The sequence below is a fragment of the Rhinoderma darwinii genome (genome assembly GCF_050947455.1).
Source record: "Rhinoderma darwinii isolate aRhiDar2 chromosome 5 unlocalized genomic scaffold, aRhiDar2.hap1 SUPER_5_unloc_36, whole genome shotgun sequence".
Lineage (NCBI taxonomy): Eukaryota > Metazoa > Chordata > Amphibia > Anura > Rhinodermatidae > Rhinoderma > Rhinoderma darwinii.
The window spans coordinates 552,992-573,394 of record NW_027461794.1 but is presented as its reverse complement, the minus strand read 5'-3'; the positions used below and the strand labels follow the sequence as shown (position 1 = coordinate 573,394).

The 20,403-nt window shown below is 46.4% G+C and overlaps 8 non-coding genes and 4 pseudogenes across 8 annotated transcripts; all 12 read right to left on the bottom strand.

The window, feature by feature from the left end:
* Window positions 1-191, bottom strand: LOC142691193 (U2 spliceosomal RNA). The gene has a single exon (XR_012859833.1). It is a non-coding gene; the product is annotated as a U2 spliceosomal RNA (small nuclear RNA).
* Window positions 192-1,545: 1,354 nt separating this feature from the next.
* LOC142691192 (U2 spliceosomal RNA) lies at window positions 1,546-1,736 on the bottom strand. Its single transcript, XR_012859832.1, has one exon. It is a non-coding gene; the product is annotated as a U2 spliceosomal RNA (small nuclear RNA).
* Window positions 1,737-3,080: 1,344 nt separating this feature from the next.
* On the bottom strand, window positions 3,081-3,261 carry LOC142691255 (U2 spliceosomal RNA; annotated as a pseudogene).
* A 2,202-nt stretch (window positions 3,262-5,463) lies between these two features.
* Window positions 5,464-5,654, bottom strand: LOC142691191 (U2 spliceosomal RNA). The gene has a single exon (XR_012859831.1). It is a non-coding gene; the product is annotated as a U2 spliceosomal RNA (small nuclear RNA).
* Window positions 5,655-7,002: 1,348 nt separating this feature from the next.
* LOC142691190 (U2 spliceosomal RNA) lies at window positions 7,003-7,193 on the bottom strand. The gene has a single exon (XR_012859830.1). It is a non-coding gene; the product is annotated as a U2 spliceosomal RNA (small nuclear RNA).
* A 1,346-nt stretch (window positions 7,194-8,539) lies between these two features.
* Window positions 8,540-8,730, bottom strand: LOC142691189 (U2 spliceosomal RNA). The gene has a single exon (XR_012859829.1). It is a non-coding gene; the product is annotated as a U2 spliceosomal RNA (small nuclear RNA).
* Window positions 8,731-10,072: 1,342 nt separating this feature from the next.
* On the bottom strand, window positions 10,073-10,276 carry LOC142691239 (U2 spliceosomal RNA; annotated as a pseudogene).
* Window positions 10,277-11,626: 1,350 nt separating this feature from the next.
* LOC142691299 (U2 spliceosomal RNA) lies at window positions 11,627-11,737 on the bottom strand (annotated as a pseudogene).
* Window positions 11,738-13,067: 1,330 nt separating this feature from the next.
* Window positions 13,068-13,258, bottom strand: LOC142691188 (U2 spliceosomal RNA). The gene has a single exon (XR_012859828.1). It is a non-coding gene; the product is annotated as a U2 spliceosomal RNA (small nuclear RNA).
* Window positions 13,259-14,606: 1,348 nt separating this feature from the next.
* LOC142691187 (U2 spliceosomal RNA) lies at window positions 14,607-14,797 on the bottom strand. The gene has a single exon (XR_012859827.1). It is a non-coding gene; the product is annotated as a U2 spliceosomal RNA (small nuclear RNA).
* A 1,342-nt stretch (window positions 14,798-16,139) lies between these two features.
* On the bottom strand, window positions 16,140-16,330 carry LOC142691184 (U2 spliceosomal RNA). The gene has a single exon (XR_012859825.1). It is a non-coding gene; the product is annotated as a U2 spliceosomal RNA (small nuclear RNA).
* Window positions 16,331-17,678: 1,348 nt separating this feature from the next.
* On the bottom strand, window positions 17,679-17,857 carry LOC142691212 (U2 spliceosomal RNA; annotated as a pseudogene).
* Between the last annotated feature and the right edge of the window lie 2,546 nt (window positions 17,858-20,403).

Below are 20,403 nucleotides of genomic sequence, written 5' to 3'. Positions count from 1 at the left end.
GAAGGGTGCACCGGTCCTGGAAATACTGCAATACCAGGTCAATGCGTGGAGTGGACAGAGCAAGCTCTATTTCCATCTCCCTGTTCTAAAAATCCATTTAATATATGGTCCCCAGATAGGGGACGTATCAGATATTAAACTGATAAGAACAGATACTACACTTGATCTTAGCCAAAAGGCCGAGAAGCGATAACCCGAGCGGCCCTTGCCTTGCCCGAGCCTGTCCCATACTGCTGTTCACCCCTTGCAGCGATTGATTCAGCCTACTCCTAGGCAATTCCATGGGGCCCTGCAGGCTCACACACATTTACAGCTACTAAGCGGGAGGGAGGTGAATAAAGGCCGGAGAGGAAGCTACACAGGATTTGCTTCTTTTGCTTGCACCACAATGCAGTGCTGAAAGAGGAGGAATCTACATAAAAACGCCTTCCTGGCAACGCCCAAATGCCCTCCTGCCATGCAGATAAACACTGGCAGCGGCAGCAAGTGCATGCCCACAGCCACCCCTTGTTCCTTCACACCTTGTATCAGCTGTAATCCAGTCCAGTCCAGTCCAGTGCTGCCTGCTGAGCAGCACTGACCAACACTGCCTGGGCCCAGGCTTTTATCTATCTCTGAGGCAGGCCCCATTATGATGTCAGAAAGCTGGCTCTGGAATCCTGAGGGCTCCACTATGACACGTGCAAAGTTCCGTCTGAACTTTATATAAGACGGTGCGGCTCAGTCAGTCACTCAGTGTTGCCTGAGAGGGCAACACTGCAACAGCCGGCCGCCAGGCTGTCTTTTTTTTGCACATTTATTTGCCTCCAGGAGGCCACAAGAGGGAGACAAGGGACTGCAAAATGGAAAATAGGCATCCACCAACTTTACAGACAACTTCTCTTTGCTCCTACAACCTCCATCCTTGCACAGTTTGTTATTCTTCCAGGTAACATAGTAACAAATCCAAATTGCTGCTCTCTTTGTAGGCAAGCAAGGGTTTGTTGCAACTGCAATTCTTACTTCTTCTTGGAAATGTAGGGACGACAGTACATTCCATCACATCCATCTAGTGTACACAGGTAGGTCCATTGTGGCGGGCGGGCTGCTTTAATGGCTGTTTGCTGTTCCCCCTACTCCACTCCACTATTTGACTGTGGTGCTGCATCAATCAATCAGTGGCTGGCTCAGGTGCAGCTCTTTAACCTACCTAAAAGGGAGGGCGGAGAGAAGACAAGGAAGGTGAATGAGCTGTTCCAATGTGAAATGCCGGAAACACAGAAACACAGAAGACACACACACACACACACACACACACACACACACACACACACACACACACACACACACACACACACACACACACACACACACACAACAAGAGGTGGCAATGTATTAATTAATTGCATTTAATAAATGAGCTCATTATCACACATGACTGTACAAATGCATTGTCCAACAGGTGTTGAAATAATGGGATTAAAAGGGGAGATCCCATCAGAAAGACAAAAACAATAGCAAACACAAATAGCACTTTTGGAATCTGATTTTAGTCAACACATAAGGGAAGGGTGCACCGGTCCTGGAAATACTGCAATACCAGGTCAATGCGTGGAGTGGACAGAGCAAGCTCTATTTCCATCTCCCTGTTCTAAAAATCCATTTAATATATGGTCCCCAGATAGGGGACGTATCAGATATTAAACTGATAAGAACAGATACTACACTTGATCTTAGCCAAAAGGCCGAGAAGCGATAACCCGAGCGGCCCTTGCCTTGCCCGAGCCTGTCCCATACTGCTGTTCACCCCTTGCAGCGATTGATTCAGCCTACTCCTAGGCAATTCCATGGGGCCCTGCAGGCTCACACACATTTACAGCTACTAAGCGGGAGGGAGGTGAATAAAGGCCGGAGAGGAAGCTACACAGGATTTGCTTCTTTTGCTTGCACCACAATGCAGTGCTGAAAGAGGAGGAATCTACATAAAAACGCCTTCCTGGCAACGCCCAAATGCCCTCCTGCCATGCAGATAAACACTGGCAGCGGCAGCAAGTGCATGCCCACAGCCACCCCTTGTTCCTTCACACCTTGTATCAGCTGTAATCCAGTCCAGTCCAGTCCAGTGCTGCCTGCTGAGCAGCACTGACCAACACTGCCTGGGCCCAGGCTTTTATCTATCTCTGAGGCAGGCCCCATTATGATGTCAGAAAGCTGGCTCTGGAATCCTGAGGGCTCCACTATGACACGTGCAAAGTTCCGTCTGAACTTTATATAAGACGGTGCGGCTCAGTCAGTCACTCAGTGTTGCCTGAGAGGGCAACACTGCAACAGCCGGCCGCCAGGCTGTCTTTTTTTTGCACATTTATTTGCCTCCAGGAGGCCACAAGAGGGAGACAAGGGACTGCAAAATGGAAAATAGGCATCCACCAACTTTACAGACAACTTCTCTTTGCTCCTACAACCTCCATCCTTGCACAGTTTGTTATTCTTCCAGGTAACATAGTAACAAATCCAAATTGCTGCTCTCTTTGTAGGCAAGCAAGGGTTTGTTGCAACTGCAATTCTTACTTCTTCTTGGAAATGTAGGGACGACAGTACATTCCATCACATCCATCTAGTGTACACAGGTAGGTCCATTGTGGCGGGCGGGCTGCTTTAATGGCTGTTTGCTGTTCCCCCTACTCCACTCCACTATTTGACTGTGGTGCTGCATCAATCAATCAGTGGCTGGCTCAGGTGCAGCTCTTTAACCTACCTAAAAGGGAGGGCGGAGAGAAGACAAGGAAGGTGAATGAGCTGTTCCAATGTGAAATGCCGGAAACACAGAAACACAGAAGACACACACACACACACACACACACACACACACACACACACACACACACACACACACACACACACACACACACACAACAAGAGGTGGCAATGTATTAATTAATTGCATTTAATAAATGAGCTCATTATCACACATGACTGTACAAATGCATTGTCCAACAGGTGTTGAAATAATGGGATTAAAAGGGGAGATCCCATCAGAAAGACAAAAACAATAGCAAACACAAATAGCACTTTTGGAATCTGATTTTAGTCAACACATAAGGGAAGGGTGCACCGGTCCTGGAAATACTGCAATACCAGGTCAATGCGTGGAGTGGACAGAGCAAGCTCTATTTCCATCTCCCTGTTCTAAAAATCCATTTAATATATGGTCCCCAGATAGGGGACGTATCAGATATTAAACTGATAAGAACAGATTTTTTTTTTTTTTATTGAAAGCCCGAGTCGTGCTTTCTATCACCCAAGTGCATAAAAAGTGCAGAGGTGCCACACAAAAAGTGCACAAGGATGCGGTCTATCGCAGCCCTTCTCTTAAAAGAGAGAGGCCCCGCATAACCATTCCCTGACCCTCCAAACCTTAGGCCTAGAGGATCAAGGATCGATGGTCCCCCCTCGCCGAAGCTTAGGGAGACCCAAACACACTCCTAGGCTTCTACCTGGGCTGCCACCCCAGTGTCCACCTAGGAGCCTGCATCCTAGTTGCACCTCCCCTCCGAAGAAGGGAGGCCGGGTTGCAGGGGAAAAAGGAACCAGAAGGCCACACATTTTCCCCCTAGACCTCAGGAGGGTCCCAAAAGGGCACCGCATCCCAAAATCCTTGTGACAAACGTGACAAACACACAGTGAAAAACAAAATTAAATAAGTGGATGTGCGCTGTGATACAGCCTGGACATCCGCCAGGTATATAAAAATTCCTCATCTCCCAGCCAGAAGGCCGGGAGAAAAAAGGTGTGTGCTTAGAAGTGTGAAAGAAGAGTGCGTGCAAGTGTGCCTTCACTCAGTGGGATCCCACCCCCAGTGAGTTAGGGCACCCCAGGGTCACCAGCCCTGGGGCACATAGCAACTCGGGCTTTCAAACTACCCGACCTCCTGACCTCGATCCGGCGGTCGCCTGGTCACCTACAAATGGTACCTTTAAACCAAATGCGTACACCAGAGCGATGACCGTTGTGGTTCCCTGCCCTCACCTCGGCGTTCTGTCATCCCCCTACGATGGCCCACGTACCACCGGCAGGGATGATTACTAACCTCAGATTGAGCATGTACTACACTTGATCTTAGCCAAAAGGCCGAGAAGCGATAACCCGAGCGGCCCTTGCCTTGCCCGAGCCTGTCCCATACTGCTGTTCACCCCTTGCAGCGATTGATTCAGCCTACTCCTAGGCAATTCCATGGGGCCCTGCAGGCTCACACACATTTACAGCTACTAAGCGGGAGGGAGGTGAATAAAGGCCGGAGAGGAAGCTACACAGGATTTGCTTCTTTTGCTTGCACCACAATGCAGTGCTGAAAGAGGAGGAATCTACATAAAAACGCCTTCCTGGCAACGCCCAAATGCCCTCCTGCCATGCAGATAAACACTGGCAGCGGCAGCAAGTGCATGCCCACAGCCACCCCTTGTTCCTTCACACCTTGTATCAGCTGTAATCCAGTCCAGTCCAGTCCAGTGCTGCCTGCTGAGCAGCACTGACCAACACTGCCTGGGCCCAGGCTTTTATCTATCTCTGAGGCAGGCCCCATTATGATGTCAGAAAGCTGGCTCTGGAATCCTGAGGGCTCCACTATGACACGTGCAAAGTTCCGTCTGAACTTTATATAAGACGGTGCGGCTCAGTCAGTCACTCAGTGTTGCCTGAGAGGGCAACACTGCAACAGCCGGCCGCCAGGCTGTCTTTTTTTTGCACATTTATTTGCCTCCAGGAGGCCACAAGAGGGAGACAAGGGACTGCAAAATGGAAAATAGGCATCCACCAACTTTACAGACAACTTCTCTTTGCTCCTACAACCTCCATCCTTGCACAGTTTGTTATTCTTCCAGGTAACATAGTAACAAATCCAAATTGCTGCTCTCTTTGTAGGCAAGCAAGGGTTTGTTGCAACTGCAATTCTTACTTCTTCTTGGAAATGTAGGGACGACAGTACATTCCATCACATCCATCTAGTGTACACAGGTAGGTCCATTGTGGCGGGCGGGCTGCTTTAATGGCTGTTTGCTGTTCCCCCTACTCCACTCCACTATTTGACTGTGGTGCTGCATCAATCAATCAGTGGCTGGCTCAGGTGCAGCTCTTTAACCTACCTAAAAGGGAGGGCGGAGAGAAGACAAGGAAGGTGAATGAGCTGTTCCAATGTGAAATGCCGGAAACACAGAAACACAGAAGACACACACACACACACACACACACACACACACACACACACACACACACACACACACACACACACACACACACACAACAAGAGGTGGCAATGTATTAATTAATTGCATTTAATAAATGAGCTCATTATCACACATGACTGTACAAATGCATTGTCCAACAGGTGTTGAAATAATGGGATTAAAAGGGGAGATCCCATCAGAAAGACAAAAACAATAGCAAACACAAATAGCACTTTTGGAATCTGATTTTAGTCAACACATAAGGGAAGGGTGCACCGGTCCTGGAAATACTGCAATACCAGGTCAATGCGTGGAGTGGACAGAGCAAGCTCTATTTCCATCTCCCTGTTCTAAAAATCCATTTAATATATGGTCCCCAGATAGGGGACGTATCAGATATTAAACTGATAAGAACAGATACTACACTTGATCTTAGCCAAAAGGCCGAGAAGCGATAACCCGAGCGGCCCTTGCCTTGCCCGAGCCTGTCCCATACTGCTGTTCACCCCTTGCAGCGATTGATTCAGCCTACTCCTAGGCAATTCCATGGGGCCCTGCAGGCTCACACACATTTACAGCTACTAAGCGGGAGGGAGGTGAATAAAGGCCGGAGAGGAAGCTACACAGGATTTGCTTCTTTTGCTTGCACCACAATGCAGTGCTGAAAGAGGAGGAATCTACATAAAAACGCCTTCCTGGCAACGCCCAAATGCCCTCCTGCCATGCAGATAAACACTGGCAGCGGCAGCAAGTGCATGCCCACAGCCACCCCTTGTTCCTTCACACCTTGTATCAGCTGTAATCCAGTCCAGTCCAGTCCAGTGCTGCCTGCTGAGCAGCACTGACCAACACTGCCTGGGCCCAGGCTTTTATCTATCTCTGAGGCAGGCCCCATTATGATGTCAGAAAGCTGGCTCTGGAATCCTGAGGGCTCCACTATGACACGTGCAAAGTTCCGTCTGAACTTTATATAAGACGGTGCGGCTCAGTCAGTCACTCAGTGTTGCCTGAGAGGGCAACACTGCAACAGCCGGCCGCCAGGCTGTCTTTTTTTTGCACATTTATTTGCCTCCAGGAGGCCACAAGAGGGAGACAAGGGACTGCAAAATGGAAAATAGGCATCCACCAACTTTACAGACAACTTCTCTTTGCTCCTACAACCTCCATCCTTGCACAGTTTGTTATTCTTCCAGGTAACATAGTAACAAATCCAAATTGCTGCTCTCTTTGTAGGCAAGCAAGGGTTTGTTGCAACTGCAATTCTTACTTCTTCTTGGAAATGTAGGGACGACAGTACATTCCATCACATCCATCTAGTGTACACAGGTAGGTCCATTGTGGCGGGCGGGCTGCTTTAATGGCTGTTTGCTGTTCCCCCTACTCCACTCCACTATTTGACTGTGGTGCTGCATCAATCAATCAGTGGCTGGCTCAGGTGCAGCTCTTTAACCTACCTAAAAGGGAGGGCGGAGAGAAGACAAGGAAGGTGAATGAGCTGTTCCAATGTGAAATGCCGGAAACACAGAAACACAGAAGACACACACACACACACACACACACACACACACACACACACACACACACACACACACACACACACACACACACACACACAACAAGAGGTGGCAATGTATTAATTAATTGCATTTAATAAATGAGCTCATTATCACACATGACTGTACAAATGCATTGTCCAACAGGTGTTGAAATAATGGGATTAAAAGGGGAGATCCCATCAGAAAGACAAAAACAATAGCAAACACAAATAGCACTTTTGGAATCTGATTTTAGTCAACACATAAGGGAAGGGTGCACCGGTCCTGGAAATACTGCAATACCAGGTCAATGCGTGGAGTGGACAGAGCAAGCTCTATTTCCATCTCCCTGTTCTAAAAATCCATTTAATATATGGTCCCCAGATAGGGGACGTATCAGATATTAAACTGATAAGAACAGATACTACACTTGATCTTAGCCAAAAGGCCGAGAAGCGATAACCCGAGCGGCCCTTGCCTTGCCCGAGCCTGTCCCATACTGCTGTTCACCCCTTGCAGCGATTGATTCAGCCTACTCCTAGGCAATTCCATGGGGCCCTGCAGGCTCACACACATTTACAGCTACTAAGCGGGAGGGAGGTGAATAAAGGCCGGAGAGGAAGCTACACAGGATTTGCTTCTTTTGCTTGCACCACAATGCAGTGCTGAAAGAGGAGGAATCTACATAAAAACGCCTTCCTGGCAACGCCCAAATGCCCTCCTGCCATGCAGATAAACACTGGCAGCGGCAGCAAGTGCATGCCCACAGCCACCCCTTGTTCCTTCACACCTTGTATCAGCTGTAATCCAGTCCAGTCCAGTCCAGTGCTGCCTGCTGAGCAGCACTGACCAACACTGCCTGGGCCCAGGCTTTTATCTATCTCTGAGGCAGGCCCCATTATGATGTCAGAAAGCTGGCTCTGGAATCCTGAGGGCTCCACTATGACACGTGCAAAGTTCCGTCTGAACTTTATATAAGACGGTGCGGCTCAGTCAGTCACTCAGTGTTGCCTGAGAGGGCAACACTGCAACAGCCGGCCGCCAGGCTGTCTTTTTTTTGCACATTTATTTGCCTCCAGGAGGCCACAAGAGGGAGACAAGGGACTGCAAAATGGAAAATAGGCATCCACCAACTTTACAGACAACTTCTCTTTGCTCCTACAACCTCCATCCTTGCACAGTTTGTTATTCTTCCAGGTAACATAGTAACAAATCCAAATTGCTGCTCTCTTTGTAGGCAAGCAAGGGTTTGTTGCAACTGCAATTCTTACTTCTTCTTGGAAATGTAGGGACGACAGTACATTCCATCACATCCATCTAGTGTACACAGGTAGGTCCATTGTGGCGGGCGGGCTGCTTTAATGGCTGTTTGCTGTTCCCCCTACTCCACTCCACTATTTGACTGTGGTGCTGCATCAATCAATCAGTGGCTGGCTCAGGTGCAGCTCTTTAACCTACCTAAAAGGGAGGGCGGAGAGAAGACAAGGAAGGTGAATGAGCTGTTCCAATGTGAAATGCCGGAAACACAGAAACACAGAAGACACACACACACACACACACACACACACACACACACACACACACACACACACACACACACACACACACACACACACAACAAGAGGTGGCAATGTATTAATTAATTGCATTTAATAAATGAGCTCATTATCACACATGACTGTACAAATGCATTGTCCAACAGGTGTTGAAATAATGGGATTAAAAGGGGAGATCCCATCAGAAAGACAAAAACAATAGCAAACACAAATAGCACTTTTGGAATCTGATTTTAGTCAACACATAAGGGAAGGGTGCACCGGTCCTGGAAATACTGCAATACCAGGTCAATGCGTGGAGTGGACAGAGCAAGCTCTATTTCCATCTCCCTGTTCTAAAAATCCATTTAATATATGGTCCCCAGATAGGGGACGTATCAGATATTAAACTGATAAGAACAGATACTACACTTGATCTTAGCCAAAAGGCCGAGAAGCGATAACCCGAGCGGCCCTTGCCTTGCCCGAGCCTGTCCCATACTGCTGTTCACCCCTTGCAGCGATTGATTCAGCCTACTCCTAGGCAATTCCATGGGGCCCTGCAGGCTCACACACATTTACAGCTACTAAGCGGGAGGGAGGTGAATAAAGGCCGGAGAGGAAGCTACACAGGATTTGCTTCTTTTGCTTGCACCACAATGCAGTGCTGAAAGAGGAGGAATCTACATAAAAACGCCTTCCTGGCAACGCCCAAATGCCCTCCTGCCATGCAGATAAACACTGGCAGCGGCAGCAAGTGCATGCCCACAGCCACCCCTTGTTCCTTCACACCTTGTATCAGCTGTAATCCAGTCCAGTCCAGTCCAGTGCTGCCTGCTGAGCAGCACTGACCAACACTGCCTGGGCCCAGGCTTTTATCTATCTCTGAGGCAGGCCCCATTATGATGTCAGAAAGCTGGCTCTGGAATCCTGAGGGCTCCACTATGACACGTGCAAAGTTCCGTCTGAACTTTATATAAGACGGTGCGGCTCAGTCAGTCACTCAGTGTTGCCTGAGAGGGCAACACTGCAACAGCCGGCCGCCAGGCTGTCTTTTTTTTGCACATTTATTTGCCTCCAGGAGGCCACAAGAGGGAGACAAGGGACTGCAAAATGGAAAATAGGCATCCACCAACTTTACAGACAACTTCTCTTTGCTCCTACAACCTCCATCCTTGCACAGTTTGTTATTCTTCCAGGTAACATAGTAACAAATCCAAATTGCTGCTCTCTTTGTAGGCAAGCAAGGGTTTGTTGCAACTGCAATTCTTACTTCTTCTTGGAAATGTAGGGACGACAGTACATTCCATCACATCCATCTAGTGTACACAGGTAGGTCCATTGTGGCGGGCGGGCTGCTTTAATGGCTGTTTGCTGTTCCCCCTACTCCACTCCACTATTTGACTGTGGTGCTGCATCAATCAATCAGTGGCTGGCTCAGGTGCAGCTCTTTAACCTACCTAAAAGGGAGGGCGGAGAGAAGACAAGGAAGGTGAATGAGCTGTTCCAATGTGAAATGCCGGAAACACAGAAACACAGAAGACACACACACACACACACACACACACACACACACACACACACACACACACACACACACACACACACACACACAACAAGAGGTGGCAATGTATTAATTAATTGCATTTAATAAATGAGCTCATTATCACACATGACTGTACAAATGCATTGTCCAACAGGTGTTGAAATAATGGGATTAAAAGGGGAGATCCCATCAGAAAGACAAAAACAATAGCAAACACAAATAGCACTTTTGGAATCTGATTTTAGTCAACACATAAGGGAAGGGTGCACCGGTCCTGGAAATACTGCAATACCAGGTCAATGCGTGGAGTGGACAGAGCAAGCTCTATTTCCATCTCCCTGTTCTAAAAATCCATTTAATATATGGTCCCCAGATAGGGGACGTATCAGATATTAAACTGATAAGAACAGATTTTTTTTTTTTTTTTTTTTTAATTCATTCAGATCACGTCTTAAAAATCATAAAATTCAAAATAAAAAAGACTTAGATCATCACAATGAAAACTGAAAACGTACAATTAATTTTTGTTTTCCTCTTTCCTTTTTTTTCCTTAAGAAATCAAAAAAACATTCCTTTTTTAACAGCAATAGTTCCTAACATATCCACTAGATGTTCCTGCAAATCATTACCATCCCACTCACAGTTTACAATGCACGTTAACCATGTTGGCACACCATACCTTTCAAGAAACCCTGGTAAATTTTCTCTTACACAGAGCCGCACCCTCCTCCGCATTTTTTCAAAATTAATTTTACTACGTAACTGCTCTACTTCTTCCAATAACCTGTCTCTTTCTGCTCTTTCCTCTTCTGAAATGACACTTTTTTTCTTTCTCTCTGCTTTTTTCCTTTTTTTCTCATCACTTTGCCCACTTCCTTCCAATTTATGAAGCTTGCCTTCTTCCAAACTAACTTCCGCTTCCTTTCTTTTGACTATCTTCTTATTTTCCTCTTGTACCTCACGTTTGCTTTTCTTTGGGCACGATTTGAATATGTGCCCCTCCTCTCCACACATATTACATACTTTCCCTTTCTGACATTCATTATACTTATGTCCCTCTTGCAGACATTTTGTACACATTACTTTCTCACAGGCTTCTCTCTCATGACCATACTCTTTACAATTCAAACAAAACATATCCATTCCAAGAAAAAATAAATTTCCACACGCACTTCCAATCTTGAACCGCGCTGGAGGAAACAATAGGTTTCTAGATTCACCAATTCTCACAAATTTACAAAGAAATTTCCACTTCCCAGTCCAAAATCCAAAAGGGTTAAACACTTTCCCCTTTCCCACCACCTCCTCACAAAACTTATTGAGAAATAACTTAATGTCCTCTTCATCCACGTAAGGCGAAAACATTTTTACAACCACCAACTTTTTGTTTGGCACAAAATGTGGTGTTACCTTCACACCCACAAGTCTTGGGTCCCTTTTACCTTCCTTCAAGCGTTCTAAAAAGACAGCATAAATTTCTTCTGTGGCGAAGGTAACGTCAAAGCACCCTCTCCTCGGATAGTCCATCACCGCCAAAATGCATGATCTCTCCAGCTGAAAGAAATCCAACAAAAGAACCTTTGTGATGAACTCCAGATCCTTCCTTTGTCGCTCAGATTCCTCCACGAAAAACCGGACAGCATTCCTGGTACGCATATATTCGGGAATTTCCTCCATCCTGCTCCAAACGAATTCCAGCAATCTCCAAAGAATACCTTCAGTACCGAAGTACCAGGCAGGTGATCGCTCCCCGTTGCCCTGGACTAATCCTCCTCCCCAATAGCAGCAGAGGGGTGAAGTCTCTCCTAAGAGAAACGATCCCCCCAGGCCAAGGAAAAGGGTACCAGGGCACCTCCTGACCAAGAAACAAGGCAATACCCTAAAGTACTACACTTGATCTTAGCCAAAAGGCCGAGAAGCGATAACCCGAGCGGCCCTTGCCTTGCCCGAGCCTGTCCCATACTGCTGTTCACCCCTTGCAGCGATTGATTCAGCCTACTCCTAGGCAATTCCATGGGGCCCTGCAGGCTCACACACATTTACAGCTACTAAGCGGGAGGGAGGTGAATAAAGGCCGGAGAGGAAGCTACACAGGATTTGCTTCTTTTGCTTGCACCACAATGCAGTGCTGAAAGAGGAGGAATCTACATAAAAACGCCTTCCTGGCAACGCCCAAATGCCCTCCTGCCATGCAGATAAACACTGGCAGCGGCAGCAAGTGCATGCCCACAGCCACCCCTTGTTCCTTCACACCTTGTATCAGCTGTAATCCAGTCCAGTCCAGTCCAGTGCTGCCTGCTGAGCAGCACTGACCAACACTGCCTGGGCCCAGGCTTTTATCTATCTCTGAGGCAGGCCCCATTATGATGTCAGAAAGCTGGCTCTGGAATCCTGAGGGCTCCACTATGACACGTGCAAAGTTCCGTCTGAACTTTATATAAGACGGTGCGGCTCAGTCAGTCACTCAGTGTTGCCTGAGAGGGCAACACTGCAACAGCCGGCCGCCAGGCTGTCTTTTTTTTGCACATTTATTTGCCTCCAGGAGGCCACAAGAGGGAGACAAGGGACTGCAAAATGGAAAATAGGCATCCACCAACTTTACAGACAACTTCTCTTTGCTCCTACAACCTCCATCCTTGCACAGTTTGTTATTCTTCCAGGTAACATAGTAACAAATCCAAATTGCTGCTCTCTTTGTAGGCAAGCAAGGGTTTGTTGCAACTGCAATTCTTACTTCTTCTTGGAAATGTAGGGACGACAGTACATTCCATCACATCCATCTAGTGTACACAGGTAGGTCCATTGTGGCGGGCGGGCTGCTTTAATGGCTGTTTGCTGTTCCCCCTACTCCACTCCACTATTTGACTGTGGTGCTGCATCAATCAATCAGTGGCTGGCTCAGGTGCAGCTCTTTAACCTACCTAAAAGGGAGGGCGGAGAGAAGACAAGGAAGGTGAATGAGCTGTTCCAATGTGAAATGCCGGAAACACAGAAACACAGAAGACACACACACACACACACACACACACACACACACACACACACACACACACACACACACACACACAGAGGTGGCAATGTATTAATTAATTGCATTTAATAAATGAGCTCATTATCACACATGACTGTACAAATGCATTGTCCAACAGGTGTTGAAATAATGGGATTAAAAGGGGAGATCCCATCAGAAAGACAAAAACAATAGCAAACACAAATAGCACTTTTGGAATCTGATTTTAGTCAACACATAAGGGAAGGGTGCACCGGTCCTGGAAATACTGCAATACCAGGTCAATGCGTGGAGTGGACAGAGCAAGCTCTATTTCCATCTCCCTGTTCTAAAAATCCATTTAATATATGGTCCCCAGATAGGGGACGTATCAGATATTAAACTGATAAGAACAGATACTACACTTGATCTTAGCCAAAAGGCCGAGAAGCGATAACCCGAGCGGCCCTTGCCTTGCCCGAGCCTGTCCCATACTGCTGTTCACCCCTTGCAGCGATTGATTCAGCCTACTCCTAGGCAATTCCATGGGGCCCTGCAGGCTCACACACATTTACAGCTACTAAGCGGGAGGGAGGTGAATAAAGGCCGGAGAGGAAGCTACACAGGATTTGCTTCTTTTGCTTGCACCACAATGCAGTGCTGAAAGAGGAGGAATCTACATAAAAACGCCTTCCTGGCAACGCCCAAATGCCCTCCTGCCATGCAGATAAACACTGGCAGCGGCAGCAAGTGCATGCCCACAGCCACCCCTTGTTCCTTCACACCTTGTATCAGCTGTAATCCAGTCCAGTCCAGTCCAGTGCTGCCTGCTGAGCAGCACTGACCAACACTGCCTGGGCCCAGGCTTTTATCTATCTCTGAGGCAGGCCCCATTATGATGTCAGAAAGCTGGCTCTGGAATCCTGAGGGCTCCACTATGACACGTGCAAAGTTCCGTCTGAACTTTATATAAGACGGTGCGGCTCAGTCAGTCACTCAGTGTTGCCTGAGAGGGCAACACTGCAACAGCCGGCCGCCAGGCTGTCTTTTTTTTGCACATTTATTTGCCTCCAGGAGGCCACAAGAGGGAGACAAGGGACTGCAAAATGGAAAATAGGCATCCACCAACTTTACAGACAACTTCTCTTTGCTCCTACAACCTCCATCCTTGCACAGTTTGTTATTCTTCCAGGTAACATAGTAACAAATCCAAATTGCTGCTCTCTTTGTAGGCAAGCAAGGGTTTGTTGCAACTGCAATTCTTACTTCTTCTTGGAAATGTAGGGACGACAGTACATTCCATCACATCCATCTAGTGTACACAGGTAGGTCCATTGTGGCGGGCGGGCTGCTTTAATGGCTGTTTGCTGTTCCCCCTACTCCACTCCACTATTTGACTGTGGTGCTGCATCAATCAATCAGTGGCTGGCTCAGGTGCAGCTCTTTAACCTACCTAAAAGGGAGGGCGGAGAGAAGACAAGGAAGGTGAATGAGCTGTTCCAATGTGAAATGCCGGAAACACAGAAACACAGAAGACACACACACACACACACACACACACACACACACACACACACACACACACACACACACACACACACACACACACACACAACAAGAGGTGGCAATGTATTAATTAATTGCATTTAATAAATGAGCTCATTATCACACATGACTGTACAAATGCATTGTCCAACAGGTGTTGAAATAATGGGATTAAAAGGGGAGATCCCATCAGAAAGACAAAAACAATAGCAAACACAAATAGCACTTTTGGAATCTGATTTTAGTCAACACATAAGGGAAGGGTGCACCGGTCCTGGAAATACTGCAATACCAGGTCAATGCGTGGAGTGGACAGAGCAAGCTCTATTTCCATCTCCCTGTTCTAAAAATCCATTTAATATATGGTCCCCAGATAGGGGACGTATCAGATATTAAACTGATAAGAACAGATACTACACTTGATCTTAGCCAAAAGGCCGAGAAGCGATAACCCGAGCGGCCCTTGCCTTGCCCGAGCCTGTCCCATACTGCTGTTCACCCCTTGCAGCGATTGATTCAGCCTACTCCTAGGCAATTCCATGGGGCCCTGCAGGCTCACACACATTTACAGCTACTAAGCGGGAGGGAGGTGAATAAAGGCCGGAGAGGAAGCTACACAGGATTTGCTTCTTTTGCTTGCACCACAATGCAGTGCTGAAAGAGGAGGAATCTACATAAAAACGCCTTCCTGGCAACGCCCAAATGCCCTCCTGCCATGCAGATAAACACTGGCAGCGGCAGCAAGTGCATGCCCACAGCCACCCCTTGTTCCTTCACACCTTGTATCAGCTGTAATCCAGTCCAGTCCAGTCCAGTGCTGCCTGCTGAGCAGCACTGACCAACACTGCCTGGGCCCAGGCTTTTATCTATCTCTGAGGCAGGCCCCATTATGATGTCAGAAAGCTGGCTCTGGAATCCTGAGGGCTCCACTATGACACGTGCAAAGTTCCGTCTGAACTTTATATAAGACGGTGCGGCTCAGTCAGTCACTCAGTGTTGCCTGAGAGGGCAACACTGCAACAGCCGGCCGCCAGGCTGTCTTTTTTTTGCACATTTATTTGCCTCCAGGAGGCCACAAGAGGGAGACAAGGGACTGCAAAATGGAAAATAGGCATCCACCAACTTTACAGACAACTTCTCTTTGCTCCTACAACCTCCATCCTTGCACAGTTTGTTATTCTTCCAGGTAACATAGTAACAAATCCAAATTGCTGCTCTCTTTGTAGGCAAGCAAGGGTTTGTTGCAACTGCAATTCTTACTTCTTCTTGGAAATGTAGGGACGACAGTACATTCCATCACATCCATCTAGTGTACACAGGTAGGTCCATTGTGGCGGGCGGGCTGCTTTAATGGCTGTTTGCTGTTCCCCCTACTCCACTCCACTATTTGACTGTGGTGCTGCATCAATCAATCAGTGGCTGGCTCAGGTGCAGCTCTTTAACCTACCTAAAAGGGAGGGCGGAGAGAAGACAAGGAAGGTGAATGAGCTGTTCCAATGTGAAATGCCGGAAACACAGAAACACAGAAGACACACACACACACACACACACACACACACACACACACACACACACACACACACACACACACACACACACACAACAAGAGGTGGCAATGTATTAATTAATTGCATTTAATAAATGAGCTCATTATCACACATGACTGTACAAATGCATTGTCCAACAGGTGTTGAAATAATGGGATTAAAAGGGGAGATCCCATCAGAAAGACAAAAACAATAGCAAACACAAATAGCACTTTTGGAATCTGATTTTAGTCAACACATAAGGGAAGGGTGCACCGGTCCTGGAAATACTGCAATACCAGGTCAATGCGTGGAGTGGACAGAGCAAGCTCTATTTCCATCTCCCTGTTCTAAAAATCCATTTAATATATGGTCCCCAGATAGGGGACGTATCAGATATTAAACTGATAAGAACAGATACTACACTTGATCTTAGCCAAAAGGCCGAGAAGCGATAACCCGAGCGGCCCTTGCCTTGCCCGAGCCTGTCCCATACTGCTGTTCACCCCTTGCAGCGATTGATTCAGCCTACTCCTAGGCAATTCCATGGGGCCCTGCAGGCTCACACACATTTACAGCTACTAAGCGGGAGGGAGGTGAATAAAGGCCGGAGAGGAAGCTACACAGGATTTGCTTCTTTTGCTTGCACCACAATGCAGTGCTGAAAGAGGAGGAATCTACATAAAAACGCCTTCCTGGCAACGCCCAAATGCCCTCCTGCCATGCAGATAAACACTGGCAGCGGCAGCAAGTGCATGCCCACAGCCACCCCTTGTTCCTTCACACCTTGTATCAGCTGTAATCCAGTCCAGTCCAGTCCAGTGCTGCCTGCTGAGCAGCACTGACCAACACTGCCTGGGCCCAGGCTTTTATCTATCTCTGAGGCAGGCCCCATTATGATGTCAGAAAGCTGGCTCTGGAATCCTGAGGGCTCCACTATGACACGTGCAAAGTTCCGTCTGAACTTTATATAAGACGGTGCGGCTCAGTCAGTCACTCAGTGTTGCCTGAGAGGGCAACACTGCAACAGCCGGCCGCCAGGCTGTCTTTTTTTTGCACATTTATTTGCCTCCAGGAGGCCACAAGAGGGAGACAAGGGACTGCAAAATGGAAAATAGGCATCCACCAACTTTACAGACAACTTCTCTTTGCTCCTACAACCTCCATCCTTGCACAGTTTGTTATTCTTCCAGGTAACATAGTAACAAATCCAAATTGCTGCTCTCTTTGTAGGCAAGCAAGGGTTTGTTGCAACTGCAATTCTTACTTCTTCTTGGAAATGTAGGGACGACAGTACATTCCATCACATCCATCTAGTGTACACAGGTAGGTCCATTGTGGCGGGCGGGCTGCTTTAATGGCTGTTTGCTGTTCCCCCTACTCCACTCCACTATTTGACTGTGGTGCTGCATCAATCAATCAGTGGCTGGCTCAGGTGCAGCTCTTTAACCTACCTAAAAGGGAGGGCGGAGAGAAGACAAGGAAGGTGAATGAGCTGTTCCAATGTGAAATGCCGGAAACACAGAAACACAGAAGACACACACACACACACACACACACACACACACACACACACACACACACACACACACACACACACACACACACACACACAACAAGAGGTGGCAATGTATTAATTAATTGCATTTAATAAATGAGCTCATTATCACACATGACTGTACAAATGCATTGTCCAACAGGTGTTGAAATAATGGGATTAAAAGGGGAGATCCCATCAGAAAGACAAAAACAATAGCAAACACAAATAGCACTTTTGGAATCTGATTTTAGTCAACACATAAGGGAAGGGTGCACCGGTCCTGGAAATACTGCAATACCAGGTCAATGCGTGGAGTGGACAGAGCAAGCTCTATTTCCATCTCCCTGTTCTAAAAATCCATTTAATATATGGTCCCCAGATAGGGGACGTATCAGATATTAAACTGATAAGAACAGATTTTTTTTTTTTTTTACAAAAGTTTTTATTGATCAATTGAAACAAAATACAAGTACAATATACATCATAATACAATCAGAACAATGTCAGTGTCATACAATCGTTTCAGTTCACACAAGTAATGTACAAAATAATCACACCCAATGTTTCCATTTCTTAACCTTCCAGATCCCCTCAGAATCTGACCCAGAACGTTTACAATCAAGCTTGTACATAAAATACAATCTACTGAGAAACAATTTAATACAGTCATCAACAGACATTTTGTCTTTTTTATAAACCAGAATATTTCGTGAGTCCCATAAAGTTTCACGCAGGGCAATAGTAAACATCCACACTAGTCTGTGTTGCACAGACATTGTAAGGCCTACCCCATAAAGTAACATGCTGACAGAGGCAGAAGAGATGCCAGTAAGTTCTAAAAACAAACGCTTTAACTTAGCAATGACCTGTTTGGCATAGGGACAACCATAAAGCAAGTGAAATACGGTTTCTATGTCACCGCAATTTTCCCTCGGACACTGTTCAGATGGCGCCATATCTCTGCGTTTTAAGAACGCCTTTGTTGGAAGAGCCTCATGAAAGGATAACCATGTCACCTCCCTTTGTTTGGGTGACACTGGCAAAGCACTGACCATTTTCCATGCATTTTTAGCCTGAGAGCTAGACAGGTCAGCTATGTTCGTTACAATTTCATCCTTCCGGTACCATTTCAGAATATGAATTTTACTGGTGCTTAATAATCCCAAGGATTCTAGATTATATTTATTCTTGAAATATTGTAGTGCAAAGTAAAAAGGAGGCGCAACAAAGGCCCAAGGTTTGGTTCTATCTAACGGTAACCAACCCCATTTATGAAACATCCAGCCACCCAAATATCGGATCATGTGACCGGCCCATCTTTTAGATAGTACTAACTTGTGTATTAATAACCAGTAGTGCATGTGAGATAGAAAAGCAATGTCAGGAAAATGTAGACCACCGTTAATGGGTAATTTCAGACATTTGACACGAGCAACTTTCTCAGCTTTTGACCCCCATAGAAAGATACACAATATTCTGGTCATTTGCTGTATCCACCTGCTGGAGGGAGTGAAAACACAGGTGAGATAAAAAATCATGGGCAAGATGACTGCCTTTATTATGAGCACCTTCCCAAAAAGAGACATTTGCCTGGTCTTATAGAAGTTCAGCTTCTGTGTTACTCTTTCACCCAACTTCTGAAAGGATTGGCTACCTTTTAACGCCTGATCATAATGAACCCCCAGAATAGTCAGTCCCTGTGGGTCATGGGGCACCTGTGTGTCTTGTACAGGTGTGACAGCCGCAAACGTTGAGTATTTGCATTTATCCCAGTTTACAGACATGGCAGACACATTACAGAAAATACGTAAATGTAATTTTGCTCTATTCAAGTCCGCTTGGGATGTGTTAACCAACACCACATCATCCATATAGGCCAGTAATTTTACTGCCTCACCTTGAGACCCTGGGAGAAAGAAACCTTTTATTATTTTATCTTTAATAACAGACTGAATAAAAGTTTCCATGACACTTATGAAAAGTACTGGCGACAAAGGGCACCCCTGTCGCACCCCAGAAGAAACCGTGAAAGGGTCGCCTAGGGAACCATTAACCTGAACACAGCTAGTAACCTCCGAATACATACTTTGAATGACTCGCAGCATCTGTGCAGGGATACCAAAAGCACGTAAAACAGAAAATAAAAATTGATGTGAAACTGTGTCATACGCTTTTTGCAGATCAATGGAAGTAAGAACCAATAGCGAACGATTAGACAGAGACGTATGAATAATATCCCTAACCAGCAAAAGGTTTTCATGAATACGCCTACCAGGCACTGCACATGTCTGAGCAGGCCCGATAAGATCTGGTAACACAGCGCTAAGTCTGGATGTGAGAATTTTCGCCACCACCTTATAATCAACATTGAGTAATGTAATAGGGCGCCAGTTTTTGACATCCCTACGGTCACCCTTCTTATACAATAAAGTAATCACTCCATTCTTCATAGAAGCAGATAATTCCCCTGTAGAAATAATCAAGTGAATGATTTGGACAAAAACTATTTTGATGATGTCCCAAAAGGTAATATAAAATTCCTTAGATAATCCATCTAAACCTGGAGTCTTATTATTCTGCATGGACTTTAAGGTATTCAGAACTTCTTCCTCCGTCACAGGTGCCACTAAGGAGGGGACAGCGGTATCATGGACCTGCTTATCAAGGACAGAACAATAGTCATCAATTTCTTCACTTGAAGCAGCATCACGATTAGAATACAATGCAGAGTAAAAGTTAGATATAACAGGTCCCACACCTGGGCCCTGCACCTCATTGCCTTGGTCATCTAAAACAGTTTTGAACACAGAATGAACACGAACAGATTTTTTAAAGAAATACCTGGTGCAGCACTCATTTTCCTCCATATGCTGCACCTTAGCACGAAACATAATGCTTTTACCCCGTCGGGCAAGGGTGTCATTGAAAGCCTGTTTGGCAGTTTGTAATTCGTCAGAAACATCAATCCCTTCTCTTTGTAATTTCCCCA